The 18,600-nt window shown below is 42.0% G+C and overlaps 1 non-coding gene across 1 annotated transcript; it reads left to right on the top strand.

Moving 5' to 3' along the window:
• The first annotated feature begins 14,656 nt into the window (after window positions 1-14,656).
• On the top strand, window positions 14,657-14,763 carry LOC127099865 (small nucleolar RNA R71). The gene has a single exon (XR_007794330.1). It is a non-coding gene; the product is annotated as a small nucleolar RNA R71 (small nucleolar RNA).
• Window positions 14,764-18,600: the final 3,837 nt, after the last annotated feature.

The raw sequence follows: 18,600 nt of genomic DNA, 5'->3' as shown, positions 1-18,600 counted from the left end.
AGATGAAGGCGAAGAAGATTGTGAACTGTCGGAAGAATTAGCCAGGTTGTTGAAGCCGGAGGAGAAGGTGATTCAACCGCACGAGGAGCGAGTTGAGATTGTAATCTGGGCACCGAGGAGGTCTGAAAGGAAGTAAAGGTTGGGGCCGCCTTGGAGGCGAGTGTCAAGACTGGAGGTGATGCCATTCGGTCTCAAGAACGTCGGTGCCACGTATCAGATGGCTGTGGTGACTTTGTTTCATGATATGATTCGTCAGGAGACCGAATGCTATGTTGATGACATGATAGCAAAGTCCCAAACAGAATAGGGGTATCTGGTAGATCTGGCCAAGTTGTTTGACTGGTTGAGACAACTCAGACTGAGGTTGAATCCGAATAAGTGCACTTTCGGAGTGCGGTCCGGTAAGTGGCTGGGGCTTATTATGAGCGAAAGAGGAATCGAGGTTGATCCCGCAAAAAAAAAGCAATACAAGGAATGCCTGAACCGAGAACAAAAAAGGAGGTTCGTGGTTTCTTAGGTAGATTGAACTACATTTCATGGTTCATATCTCATCTAACATCCACGTGTGAACCCATATTCAAAAATAAAAAGAGATCAAACGGTCAGGTGGAATGATGATTGCCAGGCGGTATTTGAAAAAAATAAAAGAATATTTGCAGGAGCCTCCGATTCTAATGCCTCCTGTGGAGGGACGACCATTAAATCCTATACTTGACAGTCCTCGTGGGGTCTATGGGGTGTGTACTGGGGCAACATGACGAGTCTGGTCGAAAAGAGCTTGCAAATTACTACCTTAGCAAAAAGTTTACCGACTGTGAAACAAAATATTCACTGCTCGAGAAAACTTGTTGTGCTTTGGCATAGGCTACTCGCTGACTGAGACAGTATATGCTGGTTCGTACCACTTTGTTAATTCCCAAGATGGATCCGATCAAGTATGTATTTGAGAAGCCAGCATTGACCGAACGGGTTGCGAGATGGAAGATGATTTTGACTGAATATGATATCCAGTATACCTCTCAGAAAGCAATAAAGGGGAGTGTATTGTCTGATTACCTCGCCCAGCAACCCATTGAGGATTATCAACCGATGAAGTTTGAGTTCCCTGATGACGACATCATGGTTCTCAAATCAAAAGATTGTGAGGAACCGATCCCGGAGGAAGGGCCTGACCCTGAATCCGAACGGATTCTGATGTTTGATGGGGCCGTTAACGTGGATGGTAACGGAGTTGGAGTTGTTGTTGCCCGGCTGACATTTGAATGCACCAACAATGTGGCTGAGTACGAAGCTTGTTGCATGGGTATAGAACCTCGGTGCGTACGTCTACTGGGGCAACGCCTTTCTCGCTTGTGTATGGGATGGAAGTTGTGCTACCAGTTGAGGTCCAGATTCCCTCTTTGAGAGTCCTGATGGACGTGAAACTGGAAGAGGCTGAATGGGTAAGGACCCGGTACGAAGAGTTGAGCCTGATTGAGGAAAAAAGGCTGGCAGCCATTTGTCACGGGCAGTTGTACCAGCAGCGGATGAAGCGTGCTTTTGACCGAAAGGTGCGACCTCGTGTATATCATGTAGGGGATATGGTGTTGAAAAGGATCCTTCCTCCTCAAAACGATCGTAGGGGCAAGTGGACACCCAATTATGAAGGTCCATTCGTGGTCAAGAATGTTTTCTCTGGCGGAGCCTTGTTGTTGACGACCATGGATGGCAAGGATTTTCCATCCCCTGTGAATGCGGACGCAGTTAAAAAATACTTCGTATAAGAGACCCGCTGGACGAAAAGAATAAAATAGTCCAGGCAAAAATGGGCATCCCGGCGAACCAAAAAGAAAAATGAAAAAGGTTCGGGCAAAAATTAGGGATAAAAAGAAAAACCTGTACACCCGACAAGTCGAAAACCCCACAAGGGCGGCTTGGGCAAAAAAGGGTATCCCGGTGGACTGAAAACCCGAAAGGGCGGTCCAGGCAAAAGAGGGATTGAAACGAACAACTGCGTCTAGTATGATCGTTTGTGCTTTGGATATGACATGGATAATCTTTGACAGGGATCGGTCGGAAGCGTCTTGTTCAGAAGGCAGAAAGCACGGAGAGTCTTGAGGACATATGGGGTATAACCGAGTTGGAACTCGATGAGATCACGGTTCCACATTGCCATTAGGATAGATTTTCCTTTTGTGCGCAATTACCTCTTTTCAGGGATCGCTTCCTGTGTATTGCTCAGTTATGAGCCACCTTTTTCAATCAATAAAATGCATATTCAGTCAAATAATTTTGTTTTTGTTTTCATTACCGCTTTGAGTGCAAAAACATCAGTTTATTTTGATAAGAATCTTTGCATTTTGAGACATAGGGGTCCCTTCCGATGCATGTTTATAAGGTTGAAAACGTGAAATCTTATTCAGAAGTCTAAGTGACCTAGGTGTTGAAATTTTGGCACGCCTGGGGCACGTTTTTATCTAACAATCTCTTTTGCAGGTGCTGTTAGATATTCTCACTCACTTGCAGGTTGTGATGTGAAGCGTTTGACAAGAGATCCCCGCAGAGTCCAATCAGGGACGAGGGATAGAAGAACGGTGAAAAGACGGAGAAAGAATCGCGACGATCCTAGAGGGTAATCAAGAAGACTCTTCAAAGTCCGAGGACTAGAGAGTTGGCCCGAATCTGAGGAGATCGATTGTCCCGAAGCAGAGAAAAGCCGAGAATACAAGGTAATGAATCAGAAGAGACCGGATGAGTCTGGGAGCTCTCAAAAGTGGAAAGCCGACACTGTGGTGGGATGGTGAACACCAGTGTTCGACGAGTCGACGGGCGGTCCGTGTCAAGTAGGCCGTATCTCCCCAGCGGTTTGAGATTGTTATCTCCCCAGCGGATTCGAGATCGGTGTTTCCTCGGCAGCCAAGCCTGAGATTGGTTATATCCCCCAGCAGGGTGGAGTTTGGTACCTCTCCAGCGGTTTGAGAGTGTTATCTCCCCAGCGGACTCGAGATCGGTGTTTCCTCGGCAGCCAAGCCTGAGATTGGTTATATCCCCCAGCAGGGTAGAGTTTGGTACCTCTCCAGCGGTTTGAGAGTGTTATATCCCCAGCGGATTCGAGATCGGTGTCTCCTCGGCATCCAGGCCTGAAGGTTGCCCTTTCCCCTGTAAGTCTGAGGACTGTTAGTTCCCCAGCAAGTCTGAAGGTTGTTGTTTCCCCTAGCAGGGTTGGGATTGTTATCTCCCTAGCGGATTCGAGATCGGCGTTCCCTCAGCATCCAGGCCTGGAGTTTGCTGCAATCCCTAGCAGGGTTGAGAATGTTATTTCCCCAGCAAGTCTGAAGGTTGCTATTTCCCCAGCGGAGGTGTCCGTTGGATAGCTTGTTCCTCAGCAGCCAAGTTTGGAGTCTGCTGTAATCCCCAGCAGGGTTGAGAATGTTATTTCCCTAGCAAGTCTGAAGATTGTTGTTTCCCCAACGGAGGTTGGCGTTGGTTGTTTTCCCCAACGAAGTCCCCAAGCGGACCGAGTTCGGTGAAGGTCACCCCCTATGAGGATTATCCTTTCCCCAGCAGCAGTGTTATTCCCCAGTAGGGTGGAGACTGGAGTGATATTGAGTTCCTCAGCAGAGTTCCTCGAGCTCCCCAGTAGAGTCCCCGGAGGGGGGTATATTTTTTATGCATTCATCATTTAGAAAAGCATAACATATTGCATCATTAATTGCGTAGCATTTCCATGGTTATGGAGCATTACCTTGTAAAATTCATGCATCAGCATTGCAAGCATAAGCTAGTCCCCAGCCGTGGTTACCATCCGAGAATGGGTTTAGCTGGTCGGTGATGTTATTCTGAGGAGTTTAGCATCGTGACGTTGGGTCATTTGGGTCGATTTCAGAATTGGTTTCCCCAGCATGGTTGAGAGGTTGGTGTTTTCCCAACAAGTGACTCCCTAGTTGAGTTGGTTTCTCCGCCTTTCCGAGAATGACAGGTCGGCAAGCATCCCCCGCAGTGCTACTCCCCACAGAGTTGGAAGGTCGAATCAGGAATTGCGAGCTCAACAAAGTGATCATTTGCTTTCCCAGCAGGAATTTTCCTCCACTTGCATCTTGCAGGCTTGGACCATTTCCCCAGCAGAGGCGGATCATTTTTCGACATCTGTATGACACATTTGCCGCGGTCGCTCTTGGCAGCATTCAGGATTGATAATCCCCAGAGAGGTTTATTTCCTCACCCGTCAGTGAAAGGAAAGCTTGACTCCCCAGTGTAGTCCCCGACAAGTGTCTGCCTTGTTTTGACATGGGTGAGTGTCGTGTTGATCCCCGTGTGGGTCTCCTTTCTTTTGGTGTCGGTAGACATCATCTTTCGACGTCCGTAACATCGAGTTTATTCCCATTCGTCCGTTAACGTCTGGTCGTGGTTTCTTTCTTCCCATTCATCCGTTGATGTCTGGTCGTGGTTCCGTTCTCCCATTCATCCGTTGATGTTTGGTCGTGGTTCCTTTCTCCCACTCATCCGTTGATGTCTGGTCGTGGTTCCGTTCTTCCATTCATCCGTTGATGTCTAGTCGTGGTTTCTTTCTCCAATTCATCCGTTGATGTCTGGTCGTGGTTTCTTCCTTCCCAGTCATCGGTAAATGTCTGGTCGTTCCTTTTTTGGTGTCGGTAAACATCATCTTTCGATGTCGGTAAACATCGAGTTCCTTCCCAGTCATCGGTAAATGTCTGGTCGTTCCTTTTTTGGTGTCGGTAAACATCATCTTTCGATGTCGGTAAACATCGAGTTCCTTCCCAGTCATCGGTAAATGTCTGGTCGTTCCTTTTTTGGTGTCGGTAAACATTATCTTTCGATGTCGGTAAACATCGAGTTCCTTCCCAGTCATCGGTAAATGTCTGGTTGTCTTTTTTGGTGTCGGTAAACATCATCTTTCGATGTCGGTAAACATCGAGTTCCTTCCCAGTCATTGGTAAATGTCTGGTCGTTCCTTTTTTGGTGTCGGTAAACATCATCTTTCGATGTTGGTAAACGTCGAGTTTCTTCCCAGTCATCGGTAAATGTCTGGTCATGTATCCTTTCTTTGATAAATATCAACTCCTCAGTAGAGTCGTCAGTAAACGTCTAGTCTTGTTCCAGTTGTAAGCATCTTTTTCCTCCCCAGTGGAAGCCGCCATCGGTAAATGGCCCCGCTTTCCTTGATATCAGTGTATATCAAGTCGACTGTTGTGAAGCCGCCATCGGTAAATGGCCCCGCTTTCCTTGATATCAGTGTATATCAAGTCGACTGTTGTGAAGCCGCCATCGGTAAATGGCCCCGCTTTCCTTGATATCAGTGTATATCAAGTCGACTGTTTTGAAGCCGCCATCGGTAAATGGCCCTGCTTTCCTTGATATCAGTGTATATCAAGTCGACTATTTTGAAGCCGCCATCGGTAAATGGCCCCGCTTTCCTTGATATCAGTGTATATCAAGTCGACTGTTTTGAAGCCGCCATCAGTAAATGGCCCCGCTTTCCTTGATATCAGTGTATATCAAGTCGACTGTTTTGAAGCCGCCATCGGTAAATGACCCCGCTTTCCTTGATATCAGTGTATATCAAGTCGACTGTTTTGAAGTCGCCATCGGTAAATGGCCCCGCTTTCCTTGATATCAGTGTATATCAAGTCGACTATTTTGAAGCCGCCATCGGTAAATGGCCCCGCTTTCCTTGATATCAGTGTATATCAAGTCGACTGTTTTGAAGCCGCCATCGGTAAATGGTCCCACTTTCCTTGATATCAGTGTATATCAAGTCGACTATTTTGAAGCCGCCATCGGTAAATGGCCCCACTTTCCTTGATATCAGTGTATATCAAGTCGACTATTTTGAAGCCGCCATCGGTAAATGGCCCCGCTTTCCTTGATATCAGTGTATATCAAGTCGACTATTTTGAAGCCGCCATCGGTAAATGGCCCCGCTTTCCTTGATATCAGTGTATATCAAGTCGACTATTTTGAAGCCGCCATCGGTAAATGGCCCCGCTTTCCTTGATATTAGTGTATATCAAGTCGTGGTTTCTTTGGTTACCCCCTGCAGAGTGCAAATTTTACGGTTCTTTTGGTATTCAATCCCTGTGTACCTTGAAGGTCTGACAGTCGTTGCTCTCATCCGTTCAGGTTCACAGTTGATCGAATAGGGGCAGCTGTAGCACCTCAAATTTGCACCCCTATTCATGCATACATTTCATTTTTTAGGTCATTTATCATTACATCTTGCATTGCATCATATCAACAAGAACTGGCATCAAGAGGATTCATCAGTACAAAAGGGCAAGTTTTTCCTTGAGATAAAGGCCACATGGTTATTCTAAAGAGCTTATATGAGCCAAGGTTCATTTTGAAGCAACTTTACCAAGTGTTAGAGGCTCAAAGTCATCAGTGCATTTCCAGGTCATTTAGGGCCCATAAAAGTCAACTGAAAGTCAACTGAGGGCTATGAGGTGGAGAAATGGTTTGAGACACTTCATTCATGTCCAAAAGAGGGTTATTCATCATGTCAAACATCTATCTTGAAGATTTTGAAGCCAGATCAAAAGTTTCCAAAAAGGGAAAGTGACTTGTAATTCAAAGTTTCCAAAAATGGCAAGTTTTTGGACCATATTCAACTTGACTTTCCAACATCAAAGAAGCTTCAAATGAAATTTTCGTCAACATGAAAGTTGAAGATCTTTCTCTCCCATTTTCAAAAAGTCCAAGATCATGAGCATCTGATGAATGGTTGAGAAGATATGGCCAAATGATCACCAAGTGTGCATGAAACTTCAAAGTGCCATAACTTTTGATTAAAAACTCCAATTTAAGCCAATCTTTTTGCAAATTGCTTCTTTTGACCAATATTTTCCAAATCCATCATGGCATTGCATTAAATTATATCACATGACCATTGGTGCATACATGTGCTTTTTGGAGGGAAAATCCATAATTTGAAATTGGTTGATGCTACAAGCTTTTTGATCATTCCATCATGTTCATAAGTTGATTTTAAGTGGATTGGAACCATGCATGTGCACTGTTCACGTGCATTTTCACCATGCAAGGGTGCATTTACCATTTGTGCATCACACCTCTTATCTTCTTAACTTTTCATTAGCCAATGCCTAATCATGATTACAGCATCATTAACACATGGTATATAAGCTTAATTGTAACAGAATTGTTCAGTTTTTACAATTTCTAGATCTAGATTTTCTTTCCCTCCAAATTTTCTCTCAATTGAAACTTCAAATTTTTGCACACAACTCATTGATTTTACTGCATAATTGTGTTTATTGAATGTGATTGATGAAGAATCAAGCATTGGTTTGAAGAATTCCATCAAGATTCATGCACATTCAACACATGAAGATGAACATGGAAATTGCAAATTAATCAAGATCCAAGCCATTTCAAGTGAGATTTCGTGCACCAAGCTTCATAACAAGAGTAGAGGAGAAGATCTGGACATTGCTGGAGCTTGAATTCACTGTTTCATCATTCTGCTCTTCAAGAAGGTTGGATTTCGAACTTCATGATTCTTCATTTTATTGCCATAATTGTGTAGAGTTTTTGTCACTGATCATTCTGATATAAATTTTATTGAAAATGAATGGATATTGAGTGAGTTAGGGTGAATTGAAGTTTTGCCATGCATAATGTTTTCCTTCGATTTGCATTATCTATGGACTGTTAGGCTTAGTTATTGGTAGATTCATGTTCTACTCGACGAGAGCTTTTGATCCATACCGATTATGCGTAATTCTGGAAAAAAAATATATGATGATTCACTGTAGCGACGCCGGCCTCGCCGGAGAAGAAGGCTTTTTCACCCTTGCGCCGCCGTCTGCAATTCCTGGCCTAGGGTTTACTGTTGAGTGTGCATGAACATACCAGTCTTCGGTTCGATTCTCGCGCATAGCGTTTTTAATATTCCAACTGATTTTCTCTAAGCGCGCTTGTATCCCACCCGTCCTGTGTTCGAATCTAGCTTGCAGCATTTTTAATATTCTAGTTCATTTTACTGGCGCTGCTTGTGACCTTCATGTCCAGGGTTCGAAACCTCACGCTTACCATTTCCCTTTGTTGTTTTTCCATTTTTGAGCGCATTTTTGACCAGCACTTCCTTGGTTTGGTTCCTGGTGGTGATGTTTCTGAATATTATTTCTAGCGCTTCATGTGACTTACATGGCATGGGTTCAACACTTGTTTCCAGCATTTTCTTTTTATTTGCATTCAACTTTATTTCATTTTCCATTTGATTATCACATTATGCATTTTCATTTCATCCAATTCAAAAAATCATAAAAAATAGAAAATGATTCCAATTTAATCCATTCTTTTTTCCACATGTTCATCTTGATGTCTATTATTTGTATATGTCATTTGTGTGATTTTATCATTTCTGGATTTTTGAATGTGAACTGATGTTTGAACATGTATGCAAATCTACCATGCTTCATTCAATTAATTGTGAAATGCTCATTGCTTTCTCCAATCAACTTGAAATTTGATATGCTGATTCCTAACATGTTACATGACTTTTGAGCTTTTGTTTGGCATTTTTAGCATTTTCCATCTCAGTTTTAGACATATGAATGTATGGTGTGACAATGTGTGTCACACATTTCGATGTTGATCTTGTTCATTTTCATTCCCATGCCAATTAATCTCTTCTGGTCCTAAATTTTTTCATGAGACTTGTGTATAACATGTTGATATCACATAAAAATTTTCATGACCATTGAATGTGTTTCTGATTTAATGTGCATTTTCTCATTTGTATGCCCAATTGTTGATCTCATTGTATGCCTTTGCCTTAACATGATCATTAGATGGATTTGCCTTAGGATTTAAGTTTGATCCTTTTTAGGATATGTTCTTACTTGAATAAATATGCTGCATGTTGAATATTGGCAACTGTTTTGACTTTTTGCTTTGCCTTTGACCCTAGTCTTTGCACTAGTGGTTTGTACTCACCTTTTAAGCTTTGTATTTCAGGTTCAAGCAATTAGCTCTAATGATTGATGTAATCTCATGACTTGAGATGCAAATTATTTTGTCCACTAACCTTTGTTGTGTTGTAGGTCACTTGAGTTGTTTACACATAGGACTTGTATTGTACATATTGGAAATGTCTCACTGTGGTTGACTGTTTGGTTGTCTGAATACCTTATTGACTTGTTTGACTTTTTTACAGGTACTTTAGTTGCTTTTAGCTCATTGCTTGAGCTTTGCTTTGCTTGTGGTTGGTTTACCACCTAGGTAATCATCCTCTAACTCCATGTAGTCTGGAAGCCCTGTCGTTTCTTTTGGCAGGCATTTGGCTGAAGTCCTCCTTAAGAGGAAATGACTGTGTTTGTTTACTTTTGTGCTAAAGACCTCCTTGTCGAGGCATGTTACTTAAGTCCTCCTAAGTGAAGAGGCAATTGACAGATAGAAGGGACTAGTAGTCAGTCCCTTGTTAGTCAGTGAGTCGTTCATTATGCTCGCACTACGTGCTGACGCTCTTGAACCTAACCCAAGATCTTGTATATAGAGTCAGTCTAGTGGAGTAGGGTCCCTCATTCTGGATCCCCACGTCTTCATTGATTCAAGCTCACCCAGGCCCGAGTTAAGAGCTATAAGGTCTTATCCTCATTACCTTTCATCTGCTCACCCTGACGGTCAATGTCAGTGGTTAAGAGCCCTCAGATACCCTTCCAGTTGGCTTGTTTGTCGAGGTTGATATGACCCCTCTTGACTAAAGCCCGGCTTGTTTGTCGAGGTTGATATCACCCCTTGACTAAAACCTTACCCTTTGATGTTTGAGCCCCTTGTTGGTGTGTTTACTTCATGTATATGTTTTTGTGTGGTGTGATTGTATCCCCTAGGTTTGCTAGACTTCGCATAGTCTCTCGTTTGCATGTCAATTAAGATAGCACGGACACGTTAACTCCTTCTACTACAGGTGAGTAAGTCTCCCAAGGTCGAGCATCCGGTAGATTGCGTAGTGACGTTGTTCACCTAAAAAACATAAAACAAACAGAAATAGTTTAGCCGAACTACGACAACTCTGATTCTCATGTTTAGATGAGATACGTAGGCACGAGATGCGATGTCTTGTCGAGTTTGACTGACAACTAACATTTAATCCTTGCTGGTTTTCGCCCTCGTTGCGATCCTTTTCTCTCGCCTTCGTTGCGATCGAGACCTTCCTTTTCTCTTGCCCTAGTTGCAATCGAGACCCTTTCTTTCCTCGTTTGGTGTTTGGAGTCGGACATAAGTCCATTTATTGGCTGTCTGTTTCCTGTTTGCGTTTGTTTGTTTGGAGCTGGATGTAAGACCAGCTATTGGCATTCCGTTTCCTGTTGTGTGTTTCTGTTGACGTCTCAGCGTCTTTTTTCAAGCGTTTTGTTTTGGCGTGCGTTAGCCGAGCTACGAGTGCTCTGATTCTTTCTCTGGTTAGAGAAGATACGTATGCATAGGATGCGATGTCCTAGCGAGCACGTTTCCCATTTCCCCGAACTACGTCGACTCTGATGTTTGTTTCTGACAAACTACGTAGGCCCAGGATGCGACATCCTGCCGAGTCCCCTTCCTCCCTTTCCTTTCACCTGTTTTATTATTCCAGTGTGTGTGCATTCTTTGAGCAGTTATTTAGCAACCTTTTCCTATTCTTTTGAGCGTGGATCCCGTCGAGTACGACCGACGTGAGGGGTGCTAATACCTTCCCCTTGCGTAACCGACTCCCGTACCTTGCAATCTTTGGTCGTAAGACCATTCCTTTCCCTTTTCCAGGTTTACTTCGAGCGTTTCCTTTCCCTCCTTTGGGATAAATAATGCACGGTGGCGGCTCTGTGTCTTTTCCCGCCGGTTGTTTTTCGCGATGCGACACAATGCAAGCATAGACATCACACTACATGGTAGGCCAGAATAGGTCATCTTGAAGAATCTTGGCGTATGTCTTAGAGGTGCTCCCATGTCCACCATAAGGTGCAGAATGACAATGCTCGATAATACTATTTACCTCTTCTTCTGGAACGCAACGGCGAAAAATGCCATCTTTACCCCTTTTGAAAAGGAGCGGTTCGTCCCAATAGAAGTTTCTCACATCGTGGAAGAATTTCTTCTTACGGTGGTAGTCAAGATAAGGGGGTACTATATCAGCAGCTAGGTAATTAACGAAATCTGCATACCAGGGTACGTTACTTATTGCTAAGGAATTTTGGGGTTGCTCATAAGGATCTAGGTTATTATCTTCAATGGTTTCTACTCTAGCGATCAGTCTATCATAGGCGAAGTCATCATTTATGGGTACTAGTTCAGGTTTTAGATGTTCCAGCCTAGAAAGGTGATCGGCTACTACATTTTCAGTGCCTTTTTTTATCCCTTATGTCTAAATCAAACTCTTGTAGTAATAGAATCCATCGGAGTAACCGGGGCTTGGCATCTTTTTTACTTAATAGGTAACGAATGGCAGCATGATCAGTGTAAAATATAATTTTTGCTCCTACTAGATAAGATCTAAATTTGTATATAGCGAAAACTACAGCGAGTAATTCTTTTTCGGTTGTTGCGTAGTTAAGTTGGGCAGCATCTAAGGTTCTACTGGCATAATAAATGGCATGTAATTTTTTATCTTTCCTTTGTCCTAGAACGGCTCCAACTGCATAATCACTAGCATCGCACATTATCTCAAAAGGTTCTGACCAATCAGGTGGTTTCATAATGGGTGCAGATACTAATGCTTGCTTTAAAAGATTAAATGCGTCATTACATTTTTCATCAAAAATGAATTCAGCATCTTTCATTAAAAGTCTGGTTAAAGGTTTAGTTATTTTGGAGAAGGCCTTAATAAAACGCCGGTAGAATCCAGCGTGTCCAAGGAAGCTTCGGACTTCTCTGATGGTTTTTGGGGGTTTTAGGTTTTCTATAACTTCTATTTTAGCTTTATCTACCTCTATACCTTTCTCGGAAACTATATGTCCTAAAACTATTCCTTCAGTTACCATAAAATGACATTTTTCCCAATTTAGCACGAGGTTCACCTCCACGCATCTCTCCAGGATTTTCTCAAGGTTAGCAAGGCAATTGTGGAAATCAAATCCGCAAACCGAGAAATCATCCATAAACACTTCCATGATACCATCTAGGTAATCTGCAAAGATGGACATCATGCAACGTTGGAAAGTAGCTGGGGCGTCACAGAGGCCGAACGGAATTCGTCTGTAGGCAAAAGTTCCATAAGGGCATGTAAAGGTAGTTTTTTCTTGATCTTCGGGGTGGATAGGTATTTGGAAGAATCCAGAGTATCCATCTAGATAATAGAAGTAAGAGTGTCTGGCTAGACGCTCCAGCATCTGGTCTATAAATGGTAAATGGAAATGATCCTTCCTAGTTGCTTTATTTAATTTTCTATAATCTATACACATCCGTCATCCTCCTTCTAAACGTTTTGCTACATGTTCGCCTTTATCGTTTTGCACGACTGTGATGCCTCCCTTTTTAGGTACTACATGCACAGGGCTCACCCACTTACTATCTGAGATCTGGTAGATTATACCTGCCTCAAGTAACTTAAGAACTTCCTTTTTAACAACATCACTCATTATAGGGTTTATTCTTCTCTGATGTTCCCTAGAGGGTTTTGAATCTTCTTCGAGCGAAATCCGATGCATGCATACGAATGGGCTTATACCTTTCAGGTCAGAGATATTATATCCTAAGGATGAGGGATATCTTCGTAAAACATCTAAAAGTTGGTTCGTTTCCTTTTGGCTCAAGGTAGCACTAACTATAATTGGACGGTTCATCTTTTCATCGGGAACTCGTATCTCAGGTTCTTAGGTAGTTCCTTAAGTTCTAAGGTTGGTTTCTTAGGGCATGACACAGGATCTGGGGTAAAGGATAAACATTCGTAAAGGTTATCATCGATGTAGGGTTTCTTAAAGTCATCATCTTCCCTTATGAGAGTTGATGGTAACTTAATTGTTTTTATAATTTCTTTTTGTTCTAATTCTCTAACACATTCATCAATGATATCTAAGGCATAATACGAGTCTCCCATCACAGGTGCCATAAGAAATTTCGAAAGTATAAATTCTATTTTCTCGTCACCTACCTCTAACGTCAACTTTCCTTTCTTGACATCTATTATGGCTCCTGCAGTCGATAAAAATGGTCTACCTAGAAGGATTGGTATATCATTGTCCTCTTTGATGTCCATGACAACAAAATCAGTAGGGATAAACAGCTGACCTATCCTAACAGGAACATCTTCTAAAATGCCTATCGGATATTTAACAGATCTATCGGCTAACTAAAGTGACATCTTAGTGGGTTGTAATTCTCCTAAGTTTAACCTCTCACAAACTGCTAAAGGCATTAGGCTCACACTAGCTCCTAAGTCTAGAAAAGCTTTTCGATGACATGATTACCCAAAAGGCAAGGAATGGAGAAATTTCCAGGATCTTTATCTTTCTTTGCTAATTTGTCCTCGGAAATAGAATTACATTCCAAAGGCTTCGGATCGTCAAGTCTACGTTTGTTGGTAAGGATGTCTTTGAGAAACTTTGCATAAGAAGGTATTTGGGTAATGGCTTCTGTGAAAGGGATTTCTACATGAAGTTTTTCTATAACTTTAATAAATTTTTGATACTGTTTATTGATCTGGGTTTGTTTAAGTCTTTGCGGATATGGTATAGGTGGTTTATATGGCGGGGGTGGTACGTAAGTTTTGTCTTTAGGTTCTTCTCCTTTTTCTCGACCTTCCTGGTTTTCAGATTCCTCTGGTTCCTTTACTTCGTCCGGGGGTTTGGTACATTCCTTAGAAGTTCCGGATTCACTCAATCTAGGGTTTTGTGGCTCATCATAAGCGTTCCCACTTCGTAGGATAATGGCATTGGCTTGTCCTCTCGGATTTTGTTGAGGTTGTCCAGGGAACTGTCCTCCAGGTGTGGTCTGAGGGGCTTGGTTTAAAGCTACCTGAGAGATCTGGGTTTCAAGCATCTTGGCATGAGTAACTATTTGGTCAACCTTGGTTCCTAACTGAGTAATCAATTCGTTAACATGAATGTTTTGGTTCATGAACTCCTTGTTTTGTTGGGTTTGAGCGGTGATAAAATTTTCCATAATTTTCTCAAGGCTCGGCTTTGGTGGTACAGGTCGCATAGGTTGATTTGATCTAGGGGCTTGATAACTAGGTCTCGGGGGTGCATTATTTTGAATAGGGTTATTGTTTTTATAGGAGAAGTTCGGGTGATTCCTCCATCCAGGGTTATAGGTATTTGAATATGGGTTCCCTTGGGTGTAGTTCACTTTCTCAGAGTGGGTTTCGTTTAATAGACTGCATTCTGCAGATTGGTGTCCTTGGGTTCCACATATCTCACAATCCGAAGAAACTGCGGCTACAGTATTCGGGTTTATGCACATATGCTTGACCTTAAGGGCTAATGCGTCCATTTTAGCTTGCATCATGTCTATAGAGCTTAGTTCATGCACTCCTCTTTGGGCTTCCTTCTTCTCAACTGTCGTTCGTTCGACTCCCCATGATTGATGGTTTTGAGCCATATCTTCGATGAGGGCACTAGCTTCAGGATAAGGTTTGTTCATTAGAGCACCGCCTGCGGCAGCGTCGATGGTCATCTTTGTGTTGTAATGAAGTCCATTATAGAAGGTTTGAATGATTAACCAATTTTCTAAACCATGATGTGGGCATGCTCGTAATAACTCTTTATATCTCTCCCAAGCTTCGAACATCGATTCTCCTTGGTTTTGGGTAAATCTAGTTATATGGTTTCGAAGAACGGCGGTCTTACTCGGGGGAAAATATCTAGCTAGAAAAACTCTTCTAAGGTTATCCCAAGTCGTAATGGAATTGGGTGGAAGGGATTCTAACCATGATAGGGCTTTATCTCTAAGGGAAAAAGGGAATAATCTTAAACGTATTGCCTCAGGAGAAGCTCCATTGGTTTTAAAAGTATCTGGTAATTGAAGAAATATTTTTAAATGTTGGTTTGGGTTCTCGGTAGCGAGACTCGCGAATTGTCTTTGTTGCACTAGTTGCAATAAGGATGGTTTAAGTTTAAAATTATTAGCTGGTATGGTTGGGTTTACTATACTAGAACTAGGTTCTTCATTAGATGGTTGAGCGAAGTCCTTAAGAGGTCTTTGGTTTTGATCTTCGGCCATAACTTTCTTAATTCTATGAAAGAATAAACGTGCGCGAGCGTAACGTTCAGGTTCCGCCAGAGGGTATACTAAGCTTAAACTTCCGGTACTGCGAGTTCTTCACATTGACCGGCGGGAAATAGCCTAAGTCTAAATGATATAACAACAGGAAAATGAAATTTGACGAAATTGGTCCCCGGCAACGGCGCCAAAAACTTGATGCAGTCAATAACTTGATGCGGGGTTCGCAAGTATACGAACGCGTCAGTGTAATATAAAAGATTGTCGAATCCACAGAGACCAAGCGTCAATCTATCGTTATCTATTGTTATGGTGTTTATCAAAGGCAATCGAAATAGGTGTTTTTTGTAGTGTGCAATGAAGAGTAAAGTTTTGAAATAAATTTAATTAATAAAGACAGGGTTGAATGTAATTCTCGTAATTAATTAATAATCTAAGTACTTGCTAGTAGAGCTACTTATGGGCAGTGTTTCCTACTTTGAAAAGAACTAATTTAACAGGAACTGTCGCTTTCGCGTATTCAGAACCAAGTTGTACTCCCTAATCAAACCCTCTTATTGTCACTTATAAAAAGGCGCGCATTGCGTTAGAGTAGTAAACCTATTTTTAAGAAATATAGTATCTCGACTAAGTTGAAAAGTATTATAACATGGATTTCTTAACCAAAAGAGGTTCTCACGAACCAGTCTCTAAACTTATAAACGCGTCCGAAAATAGTTTTAAAATCTCTTTTATTCTTAATGTTAAAATCTCCTAATGAACTAAACAAAGCGCTTTCGCTGTTTTTGAAATAGTTAAAAACAATTAAGTTTAAAAAGACGTTGGACGACTTTCGATCTTACCCAACGGAATTGAAGTGCGGGAAAACTTAAGTTGAAAGTTAAAATAGCCCTTAAGTGTTTCTACGAACAATTGTACGGATTATCGGTTCAATTACGATCCTTACATTCTAACCTTATAAATTTAGTTAGACATGGTAAAGTAAAAGTTCATTAATTTAAATAAAAGTAGTGTGAGTGCGGAAAGTAAATAAAAGTAGTGCGAGTGCGGAAAGTAAATAAAAGTAGTGCGAGTGCGAGGAAATACATGAAAGTAAAGCGGGTGCGAGAAATAAATGAAAGTAAAGCGAGTGCGAGGAAATAAATAAAATAAAGCGAGTGCGAGGAAATAAATAAAATAAAGCGAGTGCGGGAAAATAAATAAGATAAAGACAAGTAATAAAAACCTGCTCCAATCGGAGGGTTGAATAAACTGCAAAGCGGAAATGAAAATGGCGACAGGATTAACTTCCTTCCAAAGTGCTCCAAACTCGATTACAGACTCTATCACAGACTCGATTACACAATTGTGGTAACACTCCATTGCGAAGCGATTACGACTTTATAAAACTGAATATATGCCTAAGTGAAACAAAGTTGCTCTGAGTTTGCCTCTGCTCTAAGTTTGGATCTTCGTCTGCTCTAAGTTTGGATGATTGTAAAAGTGAATCCGAGTTTCTATTTATAAGCAAGTAAAAAGATGAAAATGACTTGGATGCCCTTCAACTTGAAAATGGGAGGGAAACTGTTTTCCTCTTGTGGCGCCCGCCACAAGGCCAAATTGAGGCGCCTTAATGGATGTAGTGGAGAACGTGGGAGTTGAGGGAAGTTGAGCTTGGACACGTCATGGCAGGGTCTGTGGCGCCCGCCATTAGGTAGGCCATAAGTACAAAATGCTGATTTTTAGGGTTTTTGGCTCTTTTTCGCTCCTTTTCTCGATCGAGGCTCCGATTAAAGTAAAAACCTGAAAACAAAGGAAAACATAGCAATAAAACAACAAAATGATAATAAAAAGACTAGAATGCATGTGAAATCAGAGTCGAAAATACGGTAAATTTCAGTGTTATCAGTGCTCAATCTTGAAGCTTTCGCATAATTCTTTCATGGTCTTATTGTTCAAATTCGTCCCATTATCTGTGATGATCCGGCTTGGAACTCCATAACGGCAAATGATCTCCTTCTTGAGGTACCGTGGAACCACTTGTTTTGTCACATTAGCATAAGAGGCGGCTTCTACCCATTTGGTAAAGTAATCAATTGCAACCAGGATGAAGCGATGACCGTTGGAAGCTTTAGGCTCAATGGCGCCAATCATGTCAATGCCCCACATTGAGAACGGCCAAGGTGATGTTAAAATGTTTAGTAGGGTTGGAGGCACGTGTACCTTATCTGCGTAGATTTGGCATTTATGACATTTTCTAGCATAATTGAAGCAATCGGATTCCATGGTCAACCAGTAATAACCTTCTCTCAAAATCTTCTTGGCCATTGCATGCCCATTAGCATGAGTTCCAAAGGATCCTTCATGAATCTCCTTGATCAACAGGTCCGCTTCATGTCCATTCACGCATCTGAGCAGAACCATGTCGTGGTTTCTCTTGTATAACACACCATTGCTTAAGAAGAATTTGGATGCCAACTTTCTCAACGTCTTCTTGTCAAGGGTTGTTGCATCTGTTGGATATTCTTGATTTTGAAAAAAGCATTTGATGTCGTGAAACCAAGGTTTACCATCGGCTTCCTCTTCAACCGACTGGCAGTAGGCAGGCTCGACTTTCCGCTCGATCTGAATGAGAGGCGATTCATTATGGAATCTAACTTGGTACATTGAAGCCAACATAGCCAAAGCATCAACAAATTGATTCTCAGTTCTCGGGATATGACGAAAAGTGATTTCGTCAAAGTATTTTATTAATTCCATGACATAGGCACGATATGGGATCAACTTGGTATCACGGGTTTCCCATTCGCCTTTGACTTGGTATATCACCAAGGCTGAGTCCCCACATACTTCGAGGATTTTGATTCGGAGGTCAATTGCTGCTTCAATGCCTAGGATGCACGCCTCATATTCTGCTATATTGTTTGTGCAATCAAAACACAACCTTGCTGTGAAAGGATTGCATCCACCATTCGGATTTAATAAAACAGCTCCTACGCCATGCCCCATGTAATTGGAGGAACCATCGAACATGAGCTTCCACCGAGATCCGGGTTCAGGTCCTTCATCAAGTCCTGGGATTTCACAATCTTTTACTACCATAATGTCTTCATCTGGGAATTCAAATTTCAACGGCTGGTAATCTTCAACGGGTTGGTTTGCCAGGTAATCAGATAATACGTTTCCTTTGATGGCTTTCTGAGATACATATTGGATGTCATACTCAAATAGTAACATCTGCCAATGGGCAAGTCTTCCAGTTAAAGCAGGCTTTTCAAAGATATACTTTATTGGATCCATTTTTGAGATCAACAAAGTAGTGTGGAAAATCATGTATTGTCTTAGGCGACGAGCGGCCCATGCTAAAGCACAACAAGTTTTCTCCAAGAGTGAATATCGGGTTTCACAATCGGTAAACCTCTTACTCAGATAGTAGATGGCATGCTCTTTTCGGCCGGATTCGTCATACTGTCC

This window comes from Lathyrus oleraceus, chromosome 6 (assembly GCF_024323335.1).
Source record: "Lathyrus oleraceus cultivar Zhongwan6 chromosome 6, CAAS_Psat_ZW6_1.0, whole genome shotgun sequence".
Lineage (NCBI taxonomy): Eukaryota > Viridiplantae > Streptophyta > Magnoliopsida > Fabales > Fabaceae > Lathyrus > Lathyrus oleraceus.
Note: the sequence above shows the minus strand (reverse complement) of the source record. Positions and strands in the feature narration are given on the sequence as shown.